The following is a 21,473-nucleotide window of genomic DNA, read 5'->3' on the forward strand; positions in this document are numbered from 1 at the left end:
ACACTTGAAGCTGTCTTAGCATTATTCATGTGAAATGTATAGTCTATTACAAAGTGTACATTGTATATAGCGAATATGAGTGTGCGGTCAACGATCACCCATGGGCGCCGCGCGCCAGCTCCCAGGGTGCGTCAATGCGCCCACTCTCCCGCCTGCTCCCTTCCCCAGTGCCGCGGCACGGGTTTGGAAAGAAAAAATTACTACTAACCACAGTGTAAGAATAACATACTGAGGTGTTGACACTCTCCCCTCTCAGTCCAGCGTGGCGCGGCACTGCACACATTTTTGCCACATTTCTGAGTGTGCAGCTGCATTGCTGTTTTAAACGAGTTCTTTTATTTTGCACCAAGACCTTGCGTTTGGCTATCGTCGGCAGAGTAGCCCACAGCTGATGAGTGCTGCGCAATGGAAAGAAAGTGTTTCGTGCCGAACTGCAATTCGGGCTACTGGACTTGTGCGGAGCCTGTGCCATTATTCAAAGCTCCGTCTGACAATGTTCGTTTGGTAAAGTGGCGCCGTGCGATTCCTAGGGTAGACCGAATGTTAATGCCCACTGACCATGTCTGCGCGAAGCATTTTGCAGACGACGCGATATCCCGAGCATATTACGCAGAACTCGATGGAAGAGTGCTACCTGACGTGAAAAAGAGGCCCGTGCTTTGCAGAGATGCAGTTCCTACCTTATCTCCAAACTGTCCCAAGTATCTCACGCGGCCAGAGACATAGAAAGCCACCTCGGAAGAGGAAACCTCTTGCACATGCATCCAAGCGACGTTGGCCTAAAGTCGAAGTTGAAGACTGCATTGTCTTTTATTCAGCAGAATTCATGAGCAGAAAAATGAAAAAATTCACCAACTGTCCGACATGCAAATCAGCATTCAGTTCAGAAAAGAGCAGTACTGCTGAGGCAGCATTGAGAAATGCAAAGGACAGGGGAGGCCTTATACAGCCAAACATGCATCTTTATAACTTACTGAAACAAACGTTCAGTTGGTTTGCAGACACCCAGACTGTCTACGGGGACACAACTGATGGTGTTCTTGACACCTACACCATTACTTTTCCATGTGATGAGCACAAGGAGGAAACAGTGGCTCAGTTGCTTCACTGCTATGTTAGCATGCAGATGAGGCAGCACTGCAGGCATGTTAACATGAGCATGAAAAAGGTGACTCAAGAAAAAAAGAAACTGGCTAAGCTTTGTTCCTCTCAGCCGCAATTTTCATTAATATGTTCGTATATACCACAGTTTTTGCGACTTTTGCTGTTTACGTTACATGTAAAACTGCTGTTACCGCGCAGTGACACTGTATATCTTGAACATTTCACCCAGTTACTGCATTTTTTGTTTGCACTGGGCATATGGTGTGCACTAAAGTTCTGAAATTTTTCGTTTCATTTTAGTTGTGGGAGTACATGACAGTGTAAACTTCTGAGATAGTGATTTCCTTATATTTTTGCACCTTACTGTGAGTTTCGAAACCGTACTTGGCTGAACACTGACCCCTACACACTTCAGTACTTCAAGAGCCATTTAGCCTCCAGTGGAAAGGAGCTTACTGAAAAATTATGCCCGTTCTATAATTTGCATCGGAGTAAAAATGCCGTTTCGTCAAGCTTTCGTGTTGGGTTATGGTCCATGATCCGACGCGCCCTTTCATCCCGCGCGATACATTTCTGGCGTGAGAAAGTTTCTACCTAATATGCAGCCTCTTCACAACTTGAGTCGTAAATAGCCGCACCATACTAGTGCGCTGCATTTTGAAAATTAGCCCACTAAGCAAAACTGTTCGAACGGTCTTCAAATAGAGTGAAGAAGCAACGATAAGCGTGAAGCAAAAACTTTCCGGTGCAATAATTTTCTGCCCTTGTAAGCAGGAAGGGCACGAGGACCCCCACTTATATATATTATGCTTAGATCTATGAAACATGAATTGAGCGAGGAAGCGAAACGTGAATGAGCTTCGAGTGCTGCTCGACAGAGTCCATATCATTACCCGCTATACACAGGACAATTTCATGCAAACAAAATTTTAAGACTGGCACACTACTGCTTTTAATTTCAAGCAACGGATTTCCTAAGCGTTTTGAATTCAATTCACGCCATCAAAGTGAAAATCAAGCTTGGGCAGTGCAATCTCAAGGCGCCAGCACCGCTCAAATGGGCCCGCTGAAATTGGCGCCATCTGTCGGCTTGCAGCCAAACATAATCTGGACGCTCCACCGGACGCAGTGTCAACACCTCAGTATTTTTGCACCATGCTACTAACAGAGCGCGCAGAGAGTAGAGGGAGAAGCAACGAACCAGTCAAGCAGCCCCTGGTGCCTTTGCCGGCTTCGCCCCATTGCTCTGCAGCGCTCCTATTCGGCAACTGCTCACCACGTGATCAAGTTATGTGCGTACATCTCCAGGCCTATCCTGGCACCGGACAGAACAGCGTCATAAAAAAATAGCTAGTAGAAAAGAGAAAGAGGGTAATGCGACTGGCTGCGCATCTTGCCTACCGCTCTCCTCCTCTTTTTCCTCTATGTTTTCGTTGTTGACGTTTAGTATTTCAGTTTGTTTGGTTGCTCCTCATGCATCGTAGTGTGCTAGTGCCATCGATTCCAACCGTTGCTGCGTACCCGTACCTCCTGCCTTTGGTGTACTTCGAAGATGGCTATGAAGCAGCAGTAAGCTCTGCCGCTTTGCGCCAAAGTGTATTCTTTGCTGCGTGGAGCGCAGAAAAAAGAAAACACTTGTCGCGTTAACTGTGAAAACGCATGAACTGTTTTCGGCATGCTGGACTATGCCAGGCGGCTGCCGAAGCCACGAGTGCAGCTGAAGACGATGGCAACACTGCCGCTCTTTGGGAAGAACTTGCCCGCGTTTCTGACACTGTGCCCCAAGATGTCTGCTTTGAAGGTTTTACGATGGTTGATGACGAGGTAGAGGTGGCGGCAAGCCCACTGGATGCAGAAATCGTTGCTGATGCGCTGGCGTCTGGCGTCAAGGAGGACGAGGAGCCGCCGCCGCCAGAAGACGATAGCCCTTACCCTACATTTCATGAAGCACTTACTGCAGCAGACGTGCTGCGCCGCTACCCTGCCGAGATACAAGGAAGCGGACTTGAATTGATTGGCATTTCATCACGCATTGAGAATGTAATTCACGTTGATGTTACTAGGCGCTCTGTGCAAACCCTAGTGCAAGTAAGTGCAGATTGCTGTGCAATAAATTGTTTACGGAGCAGATATGCGTGGTGAGTGGCATGGCATTACTTTCATTAGCACATTTTTGCTCAACTTCACAATATCCTGTACAATGAAATGGGTACTGAAATTCGTTAAAACCGTGTTTGGGTAGAGCGAAATATTTGATTCAACGAACAGATTCTGGAAAATCATGCTGTTCGTTATAACCAGGTTCAACTGTATGCCAACAAGAAAACGGGTGCAAAAGACCGGCAACTGCCTCGGAAAAGAAGACTTTTTGATAGCCAGCATGAACAGAAGATCCGTGCAGCTAGCACCTCATCACCTCACTATGGGGCCAATTGCATGAAGCCAGACATGCCATCTGAAGGGTTAGCTGAGAAAGAAAAAGAGCTCCACGTTGATAAGGAACGATGCGAACAGGTTGAGGCACAAACACGGGGACAGGCAGACAATTCAAACTGGTTCGAGCAAAGAGGGCTCCGCCTCACTGCTTCAAATTTCCAAGCTGTCTGCATAAGAAAGGACTCCACACCCTGTGATGCACTGGTCAAGGCCCTCCTTCATCCAAAGAGCTTCACAAATTCTGCCACGGAGCACGGGAAGCAGCATGAGAGCGTTGCACTCCAGCTATATGGAGCATAGATGAACAGAGTTGTTCAACCATGTGGGCTCTTTGCTGACCTTGAGCATGGATTCCTGGCAGCGTCACCTGACGGGATAGTTGCCGACTTGTAGAGGTGAAATGCCCGTTAAACGCAAAGGAAGATCAGCCCCTGGAAGCAGCACGAAAGCTCTCAGAGAAAAAGCAAAAAGAAGGTGATCCAGCGCATAGACGATCACACCGATATTTTTACCAAGTGCACGGCCAGCTTCATGTCACCAGAAGGAATATCTGTGACTTTGCAGTGTATACAACAAAGGGAATACATGTGCAAGAGGTACGCTGAGACGACAACTTCTGGGCGACGAAAATGAAGCCATTCCTGCTACGTTTTTCTAAAGACTGCAATCTTCCAGAAATTGTAGACACCTGCATTGCTCGCTCCATGGAAGTGCGAAACTGGAACAGGATGGCTGTCGAGGCCAGGGAAAAAGCAAACAAGAAAGCACTGCCTGTGGTAACCAGCAGTCAGCCCAGCAGCTAGAATGACTGCCTTGCCTCTTGACATTAGCTGCCCTTTGTGACATCTACTAGTTATTCATGAATTACCAGGGGGAGCCGAATAACCACTACAATGAAAGTACATGCCCTCGACAGCTGAAGCCAAGACAATGCCATCTACAGTAAACTAACTTGTTTGACCCGTAAAAACTGTACATGTAATTGCTTTCGCCTTCTTTTTACTTGATAGTTGGCTTTACTAATGAAGACTTGCAAAGTAGCCCTACCATGCCCTTAGTTTTTCTCAGATTTTGGTTTGCGGCGGAAATTGGAGCCACAGATGTGGAACGTCAAAAATGTGAGCAGGCATGACCGACTGTTCGTCACTAGGAACATACAACAGCCGTTAATTAGCCGCCAGGCATCACCGGTGAAGCTCGTTCCTATTTTGTGTACAATCTTTGTGATTAGCCTGCCCATTACCCTTGTGCATGTCAAGCAAGCAGAGAGAGTTGTGTTCCATAATAAGGAAGCATATATATTAGTTTGTGAACAACTTCTTGTTGGTTACGGAATTGTCGGAAGGAGGGTGTGGGTGGAGGGGAGCTCTTCATCCTTCTGTCTTATTTCTTTGCACCGGTATTTTGCCAAGTATGAAGCAACTAGCCCTGCTTCCCAGCCTATTGGGGTCAGTGTTTGCAGGCATTGTTGGCTTGGCAGTGCTAGTTGAAAAATGAAAAAGTGCCTGGGAGGGGCGATCGGCCTCCCCTCCCTTCGATCCACCACTGAAGCAAGCCCGATCTCCTGTTGTACGATTTCCAGACATGTAAAAAAAAGCTTTTCAGGGTTGGATAGTTTCAATCTATATTTTGTTTTTCAGAGTGTATACTACTCTGATGCCGATAGTAAAGCTAACGTACTGCAGTAGCTATCGAGGCTGGTTTCGATGAACGGGCAAGTGGCAGACAGCCATGTGAAACAAATCCTGCTCCAAATTTAGGTCCATTCGTTTCGACTGCACCTCCTGAACTGGTTCACGTGGTGCTGCGCACTGCCATTCGTTTCAGCGGTGCAGCCTAGCGCCCTACCGTTCGTTTCAAAAAGTGCAGCAAAGGTGCAGGGCTGGTTCACGAAATTTCTGAACCCCCGCAGTCGGAGGTGCAACGGTGGTGCAGAGCGGGACGCAGCAGACGATGGCAGCAGGCGAAATTGACGGAGCACTGAACGTGCTAATAAATGGCCAGTTGACGATGCTGCGACCTGTGGTGGATGAAAACGGGGCCCGCGCTCGTCAGGGTGAAGGTTTTGCCTACGCCACGCCAGGTACGTGCACTAACGACGTGCGTGCACATATGCACGCACGTGGTCACTTTTTTTTGGTGGAGATCTTTGTTCACTGCAGCTGTCTACTGCCTTCTTGCAGTACTTCTCGCTACGACCTATTGGATGTTAAATTATGATATGATGCTTGTTTGTTATTCTGTTTACACTTAACATCTAGTGCATAGCTTTGTTCCAGTGTTAGCGTCAAATCGTAAGCGCCCAAGCCGTAATAAGTTCCCATATTTTTTCTGTACACAGATGGGGAGATCGTGTGCATTTTAGTCAGACATACAACGCAGACGGCTGCACCAACGATGGCTCCGTCTCCACCCGCGAAGTCGGCCTCCGCGTCGCCTGCGCTGATGGCCCCGTCTCCAACCGTGGCGTCAACCGCTGCATTACCTGCAGCGCAGGTTTATGCGGCTGTGGGGCCTACGCACAATGAGCGCCCAGGCTCCCCTGAGTCTGACCTCTGGAATGGGCCGAAGGCCCGCTTTCTGATTTCCAAGCACAAGGAGCTCAAGGAAAATGTCGGGAGGAAGGGCGGTTTTCGGAAAGTCACGCTACATGGATATTTCATTAATCGTCTAGCTTCGAGTGGGCATAGTTTTGCATGATTTCAGGCAGTGAAGGCCAATGTGTGATCAAGTCTGGCCTTTTTGAAGCAGCAGAAGAGTATCTTGCAGCTGTCATAATCACGTGTAGCTTTCTGCATGCTCAGGGGTTCGGCGATGAGAATTATAATGCAGCTCTGAAATTAGATGACACACTAAAGATGAACTTGATCATGACCAGCATTAACAGATGCATAGAAAGTAGTTTATAATATCAAGTACATTTATAAACGCAGTTAACATGCATGGTTCTTATGTGAAATGACAGTGTTACATAATTTTTGTTCGAGCTCGACATGCATTTAGATGCAAAATGTAGAGCAGAAGTGTTGCGTTTTCATGTGGCTGAGTTTGTGCCCGTTTCTTTTCTTAGAACAAAGAAAGCCGTATGGCAAAAACTGGCCGATTTGGTATCTGTCAAGTTTTCGGTCAAAACCACTGCGCTCCAGGTGCAAAACAAGTGGAAAAGCCTTGACCGGGCCTATAAAAGGGCTAAGGCAAAAAATGGTTCGTCTGGCCATTCCAGGACGTCATGCGAGCATGAAGAGTGAGTGTATTAGTCTATTTCTTGCATTGTGCTTTTTCAAGCTTCTAATTTGTCTTCCTTTCTGGATCCAGGGAGTTGAGCGAAGTTCTTGAGAAAGAACATCATATAGCTCCAACTGTGCTCCTTGCGCCTGGAATAACAACAGGAAAAAGCAGGTGGGTTCCTTTACTGCTAAGTCTCAAGCTGTAGCTATTGAGAAGCTAAGCATTCCATTGTTTCACATTGTAGCAATGAAACTGAAGGACCAAGCTGTTTGGGTGAAGAGCCGCAGCCGTCAACATCAACACAGCAAAACCTGCCAGAAAAAAAAAGGCGCAAAAAAAGTCAGTACAGGGCCTCCTTGATGAATTCAGGGAGGCATGAAAAGATAGAGTCGAGCGTTTTCAGAAAAAAATGACGCTATTTGAGCGCCTCGTCACGGCTGTTGAGAAGGTGGCATCCACTAATAGAGATAAATTTTTATGTGTTCCATCAGAAAATGTGCTGAAACACTGTTTCATTTGCAATAGTAAACATGCGATGTTGCACTATTCATTTCACAAGAACACTGACAGTGTGTCACATATATTAAGGAGCCTAAATTAAATTTTAAAGGAAAATGATGTGAAGAAGACCACGTGAATTAACCGAAGAATAAAGAAGAGGAAGAAGAAGCATTCGGTGACGTGGAGAGAGATGATTGGTGGAGAACAATTCGGCGAGGTGGAGAAAGATGATTGGTGGAGAAGAGAAGAAGACGACGACAAGGCTTACGTGGACTAACACCGAGGCTATAAAAGGGCGAGTGAGAGCGAGGCACTGGGGGAGAACAGCAGAGAAGTGGAGGCTCTGGCGGGTCAGGGACACTTTGGCTGGAAGAGAGCGACGCCGGCTACTGCTCCGGTGAGCTCGCATTCTATGACTCCGCTTCGTGAACTTCCTGCCGTGCCTGAGCCCGTTCAGGGGAGTCAACAGAGGACGCTACCACCTGCTACGGCCAGGGGTGTCTCCAGCGCTGTTGCAACCCATGCGGGTGGTGCCCCCAATGCCAACAACAACGGCATCACCTCCACGGGCGCTTGGACCGGGAGCTTGTACGACGCAGCCAGCAACGCCAGTCCAAGCACGGCGAACGCCGCCTCGACGCCGCCTACTGGATCCATACAACGCCGCAGCCACACCGAACCAACTGTGAGCACGAACGCCGACCACTAATAGTAGAACATAGTAGTAGACGCTAGTAGCAGTGTGTCCGGGTCGTGTGTATTTATAGTCTGTGTTTTGTGTTAGTTTTGTGTTCTAGTGTGTGTGCCACGTAGGGTGTATTAAATGTGCATTTGTGTGGGTACACCCGTCGCCTAGTCCATCCTTTCGGTCTGAGTGTTCTCCGGAGAGATCCGTGACAAAGATAAGTGGTGAGCTTGTGCCAGGATTCATTTCCTTTTTTTTCTTTTTTGCTTTGTCTCGGATTTTTCCGATCTCTCGAAGACAGAAAGTATGGACTTGGCAAAAACTTTAGAGCTGGCGCTCAAGCTAGGGTTAAGCAAGGAAGAGCCGATGCGTCTCTATGACGAGGAGAAAGAACAGGCAGAAAGGCAGAGAGAAGAAAGGGTGCAAGCACGCGCAGACGCTCATGATGCAGAAGAGCGCGAGGCGAAAAGAGCTCGCGAGGCAGAAGAGCTCGCGAGGCAGAAGAGCGCGAGGCGAAAAGAGCTCGCGAGGCAGAAGAGCGAGAAGCTAGAAGAGCCCGCGAGGCAGAAGAACAGGAGAAAAGAACAGAACGGGAGAAGGAGTTTATTTTGTGGAAACAGGCGCATGTCGCGGGAGGATATGAGGAGATCACGGACAATGATCAGTGTTCCTTAGCGGGTACAGAATCTCCTAGACCAGCCAAAGTTTGCCCACGGAAGCTGATGGCTCCTTTTGATGACAAGAGAGATGATTTGGATGCATATCTGCAACGATTCGAGCGGATAGCTTTGGGTCAAGGCTGGGAGCGCAGTGAATGGGCCACGGCATTAAGCATGTGTTTAGTCGGAGAGGCGCTGAATGTGTTTGGAAGGATGCCTGCTGCTGATTCCATGGACTACGAGAAAGTCAAAAAGGCACTCCTCCAAAGATTCAGGCTTACGGCAGAGGGTTCTCGTGAGAGATTTCGCACCGCGAAACCTGAGGATTCGGAAACCGCTAAGCAGTTTTCCTGCAGGCTATCCAACTATTTTGATAGGTGGCTTGATATGTCAAACACAGAAAAGAGTTTTGAAGGGGTGCGTGACAAGCTGGTCACAGAGCAATTTTTAGCGTGTTGCAGCTCAAAGCTGGCGCTATTCCTGAAGGAAAGAAAGTTGTGTTCATTAGAAGAGTTCGCCGACACTGCAGACCAATTCCTCGAGGCTCAAAGGCTAAGAAATTTGAGTAAGGCAAAGGAGGAAACCCAAAAGACCCTAGAGACAGATGCTGCAAAACCAAGAGCTTATGGCGGTGCGTCTAACGCACCAGTAAGGTGTTTTCTCTGCGGCAAGGTGGGACACCGTGCAGCTGACTGTCGGACTAGTAGCACTGCCCGGAAAACACAGGTTGTGTGTCAAGGTTGTAAGAGGAGGGGTCATACTCTGGATGAGTGCCGATACAGAACGCAGGACCACGCTGCATGCGTTGTCGACTCAAGGGTATAACTTGTCACGCCACCCGAAGTTTTACAGCTGAAAGGAGAGCAAACGCTGCTGGAAAATGAGGCAGTGAGTGGAACACCCAAGTCGAAAGCAGCAATGCCAGTGGTGGTTGGGCAAATAGGGGACCGTCCTATATTGGTGCTTAGAGACAGCGGAGCTAACACAGTCTTGGTTCGTAGAAGCCTGGTGAAGGACAAGGATCTTACAGGGGAAGCGTCGGCCGTCACTCTGGTAGACAGCACAGTAAGGTACCTTCCTGAAGCCAGGATCCTAGTGTCCACGCCATATTATACTGGGCAGGTAGTGGCAAAATGCGTAGACCAACCCATCTACGATCTCATCTTGGGGAACATTACGGGTGCAAGAAGTGTCGAAGACCCCGATCCCGAATGGAGCATGCTCGACGTTGAAGAACATCCAAAGGAGGAAAGGCCTGCGACAGCTCAGACGGTTGCAGTCAGTTTTTCGTCGGCAGTGGAGACAAGAGCTCAAGCGACAGTCCGAGCAATGCAGTGTCCGCTCTCTGCTCCTGTTACAATGTGCCTGAGCGTAACACCGGGCGAAATTGCAATTAGGCAAAAGGAAGACCCGAGCCTGAAGGCCTGCTTCGAAAGAGTCGGGGAAAAAGTGAAAAGCAAGAAAAGTCGCACGTCCTTCGAATATCAATTGGTAAATGGTCTTCTGCACAGGGAGTGCATATTTAGTTCACGAAGGCGGGTCCAACAGCTGGTGTTACCAAGAGATATGCGAGAGGCCGTGCTGCGCTTAGGACATGACGCCATTATGGCCGGACACCTGGGTGTTCAAAAAACGGTGTCTAGGATCACCGAGGAGTTCTTTTGGCCGGGTGTTCAGAGTGACGTTAAGCGCTTTGTTCGCTCATGTGACGTGTGCCAGCGCACAGTTCCGAAGGGAAGAGTTGGTTCTGTACCTCTGGGCAAGATGCCAGCCATCGACCTACCGTTTCAGTGAGTGGCGGTTGACATTGTGGGGCCAATCTCTCCAGTATCCGCCAAAGGCAATAGATATGTGCTTACTCTGGTTGACGTGGCCACACGTTATCCTGACGCTGTTCCACTGAGAACTATTGACAGTATCCAACTGGCGGAGGGTCTTGTGGAAATTTTTCGCGTTATGGGTTCCCGAGAGAAATTTTGAGTGACCGGGGCTCGAACTTCACGTCGGAGCTAATGAAGGAGGTTAACCGCCTTTTGTCAGTAAGACAGTTACTGACGACGCCTTACCATCCCATGTGTAATGGGCTTGTAGAGCGGTTCAACGGTACTCTCAAAAATATGATCAAGAAAATGTGCCAGAAGAGACCTGATTGGGATAGATATCTCCCAGCTCTTTTGTTCGCTTACCGCGAAGTACCACAAACGAGTCTTGGTTTCTCGCCCTTTGAGATGTTGTATGGGAGAACCGTTAGAGGTCCACTTACAATACTCAAGGAGCTGTGGGCTAATAAGGAGATTGCATCAGATCTCAAGACAACTTACACATACGTTCTTGAGTTGCGGGACAAGTTGGAAGAAACATGCAGGCTTGCCCATCAAGGCCTAAAAAGGGCGTGCGAACGCTATAAGGGCTACTATGACAAGAAAGCCACTCATAGGAATTTGAATCCGGGCGACAAGGTTCTCATCTTGCTACCCACGGATCATAATAAGTTACTGATGCAGTGGAAGGGCCCTTACCTTGTGACGCAGAAGAAAAATGACATGGATTATGAGTTACTGATAAATAACACCAAGAAGGTGTTCCATGCAAACATGTTGAAAAAGTACGAAGAAAGAGTTCCCGTTCAGTGCGCCCCCAAAGTAGCATGCTCGGTAGTAGCCGAGGAGACAGATGATGTTGTCAAGATGCCCACATGGAGTGGGAAGAAAACTGTAGGTTGGGATAAGGTGTTAGTTAACCCCAATTTGAATGAAGACCGAAGTTCACAGATAAAGGCCCTACTCCAAAGCAAAGAGGATGTGTTTTCAGATGTGCCGGGCAAAACGGATGTCATATGTTGCAGACTAGATCTTTCTACAGATAGACCAATCAGCGTGAAGCAATACCCACAACCTTTAGCAGTTCAAGAATCAATAGAAAAGGAGGTGCGGGATATGTTAAAGCTTGGTGTGATTGAGAGGTCGCGGTCAGCATACAATGTGCCTCTCGTGGTTGTCAAAAAACCCGATGGTACTAAGCGACTGTGTGTAGATTTTCGTAAGCTAAATGACATCATAGTACCCGATGGAGAACCCATACCAAGAGCGGACGTGGTGTTCGCTAAGGTGGCTCAAGAAAGGTTTTTTTTCTAAATTTGACTTAGCTAAAGGGTATTGGCAAATACCAATGGAAGATTCTTCTAAGGAGAAGACTGCCTTTTCGTGCTCGGCGGGTTTATTCCAATTTAAATTCATGCCTTTTGGTTTGAAGACAGCATCTGCAATATTTACGAAGCTGATGAGGAAGGTTTTGGATGAGCTCCAAAATGTAGAACAATATATTGATGACATCCTGGTGGCAACAGATACGTGGGAAGAGCATGTAATTACATTGGAAAAACTATTTGATAGAATTCAGCTAGCCAGGTTGACCATAAAACCGGCGAAATGTGAGCTGAGCTTTGAAGCCATTTCTTTTCTCGGTCACAAGCTGGGGATGGGCCGCATCGCGACGAAAGACGACATCTTGGACAAAATACAGCAGGCCCCGACAACGACGAACAAGAAGGAGGTACAGTCATTCCTGGGGTTAACAGGATACTGCAGGGACTTTATTCCCGATTATGCCCACATAGCCGACCCGCTTGTCGAACTCACTAAGAAGGGGGCAAGCAATAAGCTGACTTGGACTGCTGAACATGAAAATGCATTCGTGATGTTAAAAGAGTGTATGGCAAAACCGCCTGTTCTGCTTACCGAGCTTTAGGAGCCGTACTCTTGCAAGAAGAGAATCGCGTGCTACATCCGGTATTTTTTGCAAGCAAGATATTATCGGCTAGTGAACGCAACTACTCCACCGTTGAAAAGGAATGTTTGGCGGTGGGGTGGGCGGTAAAGAAATTCCACATTTATCTGTATGGGAGACATTTCAGGATTCAGACAGATCATCAGCCGCTTGAATATTTAACCAAGGCCAAAATGAACAATAGTAAAGTTATGAGATGGAGTTTGGCCTTGCAAGAATACTCATTTCAGGTGGAATATATTAAAGGCAGAGATAACGTTAGAACGGACTTCATGAGTAGAGCCCACTGAACAGCCCTAGGTATCTCTGGCATGTATCTGGTTGTTGTTGTTGTGTTAATGTATCCCTGGGATTTATCTTGTTGATGTTGTTGCTGTTGGTGTTATGTGATTATACAAGGGAGTGTGTTGTGGACACGAACATGTTTATTAAGGACTCTGTACAGACAGCGGCAGTGGTGTGTTAGTGTTCTGAACACGCAATTTGGTGTGCTGTGTTCGTGGTGTGCGTTTGGTGTGTGCTGGACCTCTGCGGTGTGTTGTGTGCTGAGTCCAGAATCGCCACAGAAGATAGTCGGCTGGCTGGATGGCTTGAAGATGAGGATGACGTGAGCAGTTTTTCATGAAAAAACTCTTCACACTTCAGGAGAATATGGACTCAGCACTGCTTCTGCTTTATGACCTTTCTCAGGCTTTCGCTGTACACTACCAAACTGCGCTCGACAATGTCATTTTCATCATCATTCCCTTCATTCATTCATTCAGGCTGATGAATTTGCTGAAGCTCGTCGAAGAAGTCCCGTTCAGCATTGCACATGTTGAGCAATACGCATGCACCCATGATGATCAGACAGCACTGCTTGATGGTAACGTCAGCCAGATACAGCCTTCTGAACCGCTGCTTGAGAAGGCCGAATGTGTTCTCTATTGCAGTTCTTTGCTGGGAATGACATTTATTGTATTTCTTCCATACCTGGAAGTTGTGCTCAGTGTCTCTGTAGGGAGTAAGCAGCCAAGGCAGCAACGGGTATGCACTATCTCCCAGCAGGTAGTCATCGCCGCATTTTGTCTCTGCTTCGTCGTAGAAGCGGGCTTCACGAAGAACTCTAGCATCATGGGCTGACCTTGGGAACCCGACCAACACATCAATGAATTTATTCCTGCCGTCGCATATTGCCTGGAGGATCACAGAGAGAAACTTTTTGTGGTTGAAATATGAGGGGGCCGACTCCGTCGGGGTGTTTATTTCCACGTGGCAACCACCCACACAGCCAATGGTGTTCCGCGGTCCCTTGCCTGCACTCTTTGACAAAAAGCCAGCCTTGATACGCTCTCGTTCTTGCTGGCTTGGCCATGAGATGACTTCTCCACTGATGCTATGCAGGAAGTTGAGCACCCTTTCAATGCACGCATGCACCGAGGACTCCGATATGTCAAATTTGCCTGCGAGAGAATACATGCTGCACTGGCTTCCCAGATAACCTAACACAACGAGACAGGTCTTCTCAGCACTGATACGAGGACGCCCGCCGTGACCTTTTGGGAAGAACTGAGACGTTTCATAGCGGGCTGCTAGATTGCAGAAAGTATCGCGTGAAAGCCGGAAGAGTCTCTTGAATTCAAAATCAAAATAACTTCCAACTACATCCTCGCAGTACCGCGGAATGTGGTTTCTGTCCATCCTCACCAACTTTTCAGCCAATACCACAGCCATGTCGTCGATTTCGTCGCTGTCCGAGTCTATGAGCTCCATGGCTACGTCGACAAGAGTTGACAGTGCATCACAGGTTAATATCGTCCTTTAGGCACCACGGGCAGCAAGAAAGGGAACACAAACACTCTGGCGAAAACGCGAAAATTTGAGCGTATGTACGGACAGTGCACGGCACAACCATGCACAGCGGCACGCAGGGAGCAGAAGGCATGCATATCTTTTGCAAAACATCTGCCCCTCAGTATTCGTTTCAGAGTGGTGCTAGTATCGCGCTCTAGTTGCACCACTGTACTGCGGCTGCAAGAGTGCTGAACCATCCATTCACCGCAGTGAACCGGCTGTGAACCAGTTCAGGAGGTGCAGCCGAAACGAATGGACCTTTTGGCAAAGCGAGGCCCCCCCCCCCCCCCCCTTCTACTCAAAACAACAAAGCAAAGCTGCCATCAGCGCGTTTTGAGAATGAATTGGGCCTGTATCTCAACCAGGAACAGTTTCGTGCCATCCGGGTGCCAGACCCATCATTCGTGTCAACGCCCATTTTGTTCCACTTTCATTTGCAGCTTGCTCTAGCGTGTCGCCTTGCTGTGTTCTGAAAAGGTGCCGTTTAACCATGTTAGCAAGACTTGACATGCGAGAGCTTAGGCGAATGTTTGTTTGTCTGCTTGTCCGCATACGGCATAGCCGCTGTACTGCATTTGTGTGGACAAATTCATTAAAAAATTGGCACACTCCAGATCCGACAGAATTCTTGGTTCAGTTTGGTTTACGGGGGTTTAATGTCCAAAAGCGACTCAGGCTATGAGGGATGCCGTAGTGAAGGGCTCAGGAAATTTCGACCACCTGGGGTTAACTTGCACTGGCACCGCACAGTACACGGGCCTCTAGAATTTCACCTCCATTGAAATTCGACCGCTGCGGCAGGGATCGAACCCACGTCTTTCAGGTCTGCAGCCGAGCACCATAACCACTGAGCCACCGCGGCAGCCCTGACAGAATGCGATCTGGTCAATGCTAGTTTAGTTTAGTTTATGGGGGTTTAACGTTCCAAAGCGACTGACGCTATGAGAGACGCCGTAGTTAAGGGCTCCGGAAATTTCGACCAACTGGGGTTCTTTAACGTGCACTGACATCGCACAGTACACGGACCTCTATAATTTCGCCTCCATCGAAATTCAACCGCCGCAGTCAGGACCGAACCTGCGTCTTTCGGGCCAGCAGCCGAGCACCATAACCACTCAGCCACTGCGGCGGCTGGTCAAAGCGTCTAATCATTTAGTATTTACAGAAAAAATTACTTCGCAAGCAATGGACGGTGTTGTATAGAATAAAAATCGGAAGCCAATTATTTTTCTGCGAATGTGTCAATGCATGGCAACTACCCCATCCCAAAATGATTTGCTACCAACCCATGAGAGCAAAGGGCGGGCTCAACACGAAAGTACACACATTTCTTGCGTGTTCCCTGGGCCATAAATACGACCAATACACTCTGGTTACATTCAAATAATGAACAGTAGTCCACCCAATATATTGGTTCAAAAACTACCAAGGCATGCACTCTGCTTTTAGCGTGTGCATTATCACGGGAAGCTGCAGCAAGACAGGGGAGCAGCTGCCAAAAAAATTCTCTAAGAGTGATTACAAGCACGTTATAGCTGCCTTGCTGACAACAGACGGTGTGAAAATAACAGCTGTTCTTCAATTTCCAGGTATGCGCGCATGAACACGCACACACACACACACGCTTTTTCCATCTTTGATCCAACCCAAATTGGGGCAAATTGACGCAAGGCGAGTAAGATGTACATTTCAGCATGCGATGGAAAATTCTAGAGGCAATAAGAAACCTAATGATGTAAACAGGATGCAAGAAAGACGTACGTCTAACCTAATTTAGAGCACGCAGTTGAGTCAAAACAGGAGAGGGGAGGGGGACGCCTTAAGTGCCTACAGAACTATCCCTTTGTAGCCGACCCCTTTTTTGGCAATGTTCCTGCACCCCCCCCCCCCTATTCTTCGTACCATGTTTAGTCTGAGTCCGCCTCGTGAATGATATGCATTTATACCGTTTTTTTTAGGCTTGGCAAAATTCTGTCTAGGCTGATCGGAAATGGTTGCAAGGTGCCACCGCATGTACGGCGAATATTTTTCTCTGAAGTGAACATATTCCGACACCCTGCGATGCTAACCCTCTCGGCAGCAATTTCACGTCTCTTGCGCAATTCATCACAAGGGTAAACAGACATTGAAAATTGCCCACTTCTCGATACCTTGTTCTTTACCAACACTAGTTTCTAAGGTTGGAAAGGCATCTGTCGAGCGTTGGCTGAAGTTGTCTCTCTTTGTTTAGTTGTATTATCATAGATGTAATATCATTTGATAAAGAATAACTTTTTTCTGAGTGCTAGAGTTGGCCGGTTACACTCTAGATCAGGTGTCTTTTGAATATTAATAACATTACTATGCATCAGCAGTGACAATGACGAAGTGTTTGCACGCGCAAAAGACGAGGGCAGACAGTAGGACACAAGAAAGGCACCGACTTCAACTATAAGGTTCATTGAAAAAAAAACGCCAGAAATATATACATGGGACATAAACAAAACAAATAATTTTCATGATATCACACCTTTCCTATTTTTGGCGCCTGCTTTCCCTTTTCGCTTACTTAGTAATTAGCGCCGTGCAATTATGTCGACAATGTATCACTAACTCTCCCAGGTTTCCACTGTATTGACGTTGTGCCTTACGGAGCGCGGGCTGGGCACCATTATTTTCTTTCTGTTTCTTTGCCCACACTAATGTATGGGCATGTTCAGATAAGAACGGTATTCGAGGTGCCATGAGCATTTTTTGTTTTTAATGAAATTTTTACATGTGATGGGTAAATGTGTCCACACAAAGGAATGAACCTTAGTTTTACAAGACACTTCGTAGTTTTCTCGGAAAAAAATCGTCTGTCACAAGAGGTGGAGAATGTCGTTTTTGCCACTTCGCAAAATTGCAAGTTTGGAGCATCACTGCATGCACAATAAATTTTTTCCGCACACATCACTATTTTTTTCAGTACCTCTTTGCAACTTGTTCTATGCGAACGAATAAAAAAACGTTTTCTTGCTGTGTTAATCTTCCGAGTAAAAAGTCGCAAACATCGCTTCTGGAGCTATGCGGTGCAAAAATGCAAAAAACGCACATTTCAGGGCAGCCTTAGGGAAAGATGCGTTAAGATCTCCCCATTGAACCTTTTTCTCAGTATTTTTCAGCTACTTTTGCTCACTTCAGGCAAGTTTTGTAGCTCTACACTTGACAGATATTTTTCAATATGGCCTCAAAATTGGCCAAAGTTCAAAAACGTCAAAAAAGGGACAACTTTGAGTTGGATTTAAAAAAAAAACATCATCATTGAATTTCATTAAAATTTGCCTGAATAATCTTCAATAATTGATAATTTTAAGGCACCAGAAAAGTGCTGCATTATATTGTTTTAAAGTACGAAAATAAATACAAAACAGGCTTCATGATTTCAATCCCTTCGACTGCTCAGTATTCCCTCTTAGGATGCGCAATCATCAGAAGCTGGATTTATTATTGAATTTTTGTGGGTATATTTTAAAATGCTACAGTTGCTGAGTTCATAAGTGTAATTTGTAAGTGTTTTTTTCTCTTACAATCAAAGGTTTAAAGCTCCTATTCGCTTTCGTACTGTTCTAACAGTGGGACCTAAATTACTGTAGGCATATTTTAGCACGTTATTTTAGAGTGACGTGTGTGTAGGGGTAGTTTATGCAAACAATTATTGCACCCGTCGCTACTCTCAAGATGCCTTTAACTGCTACCGCCGCTCCAGGGATGAACCGCGCTTGGCAGCCGCTCCTATAGCTATATAACGCCCGGCTCGACCCTGAATTTCATAGCACTATGTGTGCCGTCGCCGCACCGAAGCTTTAGCCGCCGCTATCATCTTTCCATCACAATGCACCGAACGCCTGGCAGTTATGCCTCAGCCTTCCACCGAAATAGCCCTGGTGAGCGGATGTTGATCGGATCTCGAGTTTCGTGTGTCGTTTTCCAGGCCTGGTAGACCCGGTGGGGTCGTTTTCACGAGTTTTATCTGCACTGGAGGGCTCCCTCGACAAGCGTACTTGGTATCTGTCTCAGCCCGTGCGCCAGACCGAAACAGCATCAGTGTCGATCGTGGGCAGCCCGTGTTAAAAATACATCCATCTGCCCATCTTCTTTTTCTGGAAAAGCAGCCCCAAGCCCTGCATCCGTCACCTGCTCTTCTGTCCCGCGATAATCTTCGGAAGCGGTGAGCTTTTGCATTCATGAAGAGATTTCTGCGGCGAACGTTTTGTGCCGGCTACTCAAAAAGGCACAAAGAGAATTGGAAAAGGATGTAATTTTCGCAGTTTAAAGACACTCAATGTCTCTGCTCTCAAAAAATTCCTACTTCCCAAAGAAGCTCTCCTAGTACGAGAAAGTGACTTCATCTGTCAGAATTATGAAATCTAAGGTTCGACGAAATCTCGTCTGGTCGGGTGATTACATTGGCGAAAATAATGAAGCGTCAGAATTGTTACCGTCGGTTCAAGGAAGACAGATAATATGCAGGCAGAGTCAACCGAAACATTCGAAGAATTCTGCCTTAGGGAAGAAATCGTAGAAAATTTAAACTCCAATGTCTGCCTTACCTCCGAAATCTCGCCCTTAAAGCCACCGAGCGCTCTAAAAAAACGCCTCAGACTTTCCTATGCAAAGCGAAAGCAGGAAGAGGTGGCAAGAGCTATGGTGACGAAAATCCGATCGGGGATACAGACAGCATATATCATCCCAGAGACTTCGCATGCGTCAGAAGAAAAGTGTGCACAATGCAGCAGCTGGGAAGAGAACCTACATGCTGCCTACAATAGGTGTACGTCCTTTCAAGAGCGTTGCCAGCTGCTGACACTGCTACTACGCAACCTAACGGTGAAATATGTGCAGGAAATTACTCCAGAGGCAACGAGGTACGTTATCCAAAAATCGAAGAAGATGGTGGATGAGGAAGGTGTACGGTCAACACAGGAGAGATATACAAGATGTAAGCTACAACAGGAAGACATTACCACCGTTTTAAAATATTACACCATGGATGAACTCGATTGCTCTAGACAGACTCCGAACAAAAAGGATGTTGTGAGAATCGGAAAGGAGGGAGAGAAAGAATGGATACCTATACGCTTCATGACGCGGTCCTTGAGAGAAGCATTCCGCCTCTACAAGCAAGCTCATCCTGCCTCCCAGGTTGGCCTCACAAAATTCATATCCTTGCGTCCCAAGTGGGTGAAAGGCCCGCCACAGTGGCAAGTGTGTGTTTGCGTGTGCTGTGCAAACTTTCAGTTGTGCCTCGTGGGACTGCAAAACGCATCCGGAAGGTCGCTTTCTCCCGATGATATGCAGAGTCTCTGCGTATACCAAGAACCTACGGTGTCATGTTTCCTCAGGAATTGTGAGCACTGTTCACAAGATGGCATTTTCACTTCGGAAAATTTTGAAATGAGCAGCTTGGACGAGGTGTTGATCGCTACATGGGAATACGGTGAGCTAGTTAAAAAAAACTGTGACCACTTCATCCTTTATGAGAGAATTTCTAAGAAAGACCATGAAATGGATTCCCCACAACTATATTAGATCTGTGCAAGCAAGAGCAATACATGAAGAAAAACACAGCTGCAAGAGAGGTGCGATTGTTTTGCATTTTGATTTCGCCGAAAACTGGAAAGTTGTGCTTCCAGACACAGTACAAGCATATCACTGGCAGAAAAAGCAGGTCACCGTGTTTACCTGCGTTGTCACGCCAAGAAAATAGACTCGGAACTACGCCGTTATTTCCAATGACACATCCCTTGATTCAGCTCATGCATGCTAGGCTCTGTCGAAAATCAAAGCCCACCTCGAAGACAACGCACCAATCTACACAAAGATATGTGAGCGACGGGGCTCCCGCTCACTTCAAGAATAAATATCAGTTTCATGAGCTACAACGCAGTGAATGTCAAGAGACGAAATGGATGTTTTTGGCCACTGGACGCAGCAAAAATGCTTGCGACGGCATTGGTGGGCTTGTGAAACATCGAGCATCACACCACAACTTGCGGAAGCCTGCAAGTGAGGCCATACAAACAGCCAGCGGCTTCGTAGACGCAATTCAAGGAACGCTAAAGAACGTCACCATTCTGGAGCTCCCACAGAGTGAGCGTGCAGACTTTCGCGAAATGTAGAAGGAAGAATGGAAAACGGCAAAAAAAGTGCCTAGAGTTCAGACACTCCATATGTGGAAATACGTTCAAACAAATCAAGGCAGCGCATCCTACGTGGCCTCCACCGCTGCTTCAGAATGGAAGTCTGTGATCTGGTTTGTGCTTCGTGCTGGACAATATACTGTGCACATACCGAAATCAACTGCTGCCGTTTATTTCTTGTTACAATTTTCTGAATTGCAATCTGCACATAAAGCAGCATCCCATTTGTAAATTGCGTCCAGATTAAAACTCCTCCCGATTAAAAACCTTGCAAGTAAATTGTTCTTCTCAGAAGACTACGTTCTGTCTCCCGACAGTGCCCTGTAGAACCATTGAACACAGAGGTAAACAGATGCAGCTACGGAAACGTCGGCTTCAGAAACACATTAATATTTATATTGATATATAAAAATTTTTCTAAGAACCGAGAAATGATCTAATATTTTTAAGGAATCAATTACATACCAATGTACCTTACGATGATAAATTAGAGAATACAAAAAAACGTTTTAGACTGCCAGCAGCCAGTTCTTGAGACATCAGGTGAAATAGCGAATTTATTCCCATTTTGACACATTAAGAGCGCCGCTAACAAGCGAATAGAAGCTGTACAAACATTCAGGATGGTTCGCATATTGTGGTAAACGAAATGTAACCACGTTCAGTGAGTGCTAAATAAAATTTCTGACAGTTACTATTTCTAAGAGGCAGTAATAAGCAATTCTAGATAACAAAAACATGAACTAAGTTTTGTATTTATTTTCATACTTTAAAACAATATAATGCAACACTTTATTGGTGCCTTAAAACATCAAGTATTGAGGATTATTCAGGCAAATTTTAATGAAGTTCGATGATGATATTTCTTTTAAATCCAAGTCAAAGTTATCACTTTTTTTACGTTTTTGAACTTCAGCCAATATTGAGGCCATATTGAAAAAGATCTGTCATAAGTAGAGCTACAAAACTTGCCTGAAGTGATTAAAACTAGCTGAAAAACACAGAGAAAAAGATTCAGTAGGGAGATCTTTATGCATCTTGCCCTAAGGCTGCCCTGAAAACTGCCTTTTTGGCACCGCA

General features: G+C 46.6%; 1 long non-coding RNA gene and 1 pseudogene across 1 annotated transcript in view; one reads left to right on the forward strand and one right to left on the reverse strand.

Annotated features, from left to right (window-relative positions):
- LOC144132616 (uncharacterized) overlaps positions 1 to 21,473 on the reverse strand; it is a 141,287-nt gene that overhangs the window by 104,984 nt on the left and 14,830 nt on the right. The gene's annotated exons all lie outside the window — the stretch shown is intronic.
- LOC144133646 (uncharacterized) lies at positions 101 to 4,369 on the forward strand (annotated as a pseudogene).

The sequence above is a fragment of the Amblyomma americanum genome, chromosome 5, assembly GCF_052857255.1.
Source record: "Amblyomma americanum isolate KBUSLIRL-KWMA chromosome 5, ASM5285725v1, whole genome shotgun sequence".
Classification (NCBI taxonomy): domain Eukaryota; kingdom Metazoa; phylum Arthropoda; class Arachnida; order Ixodida; family Ixodidae; genus Amblyomma; species Amblyomma americanum.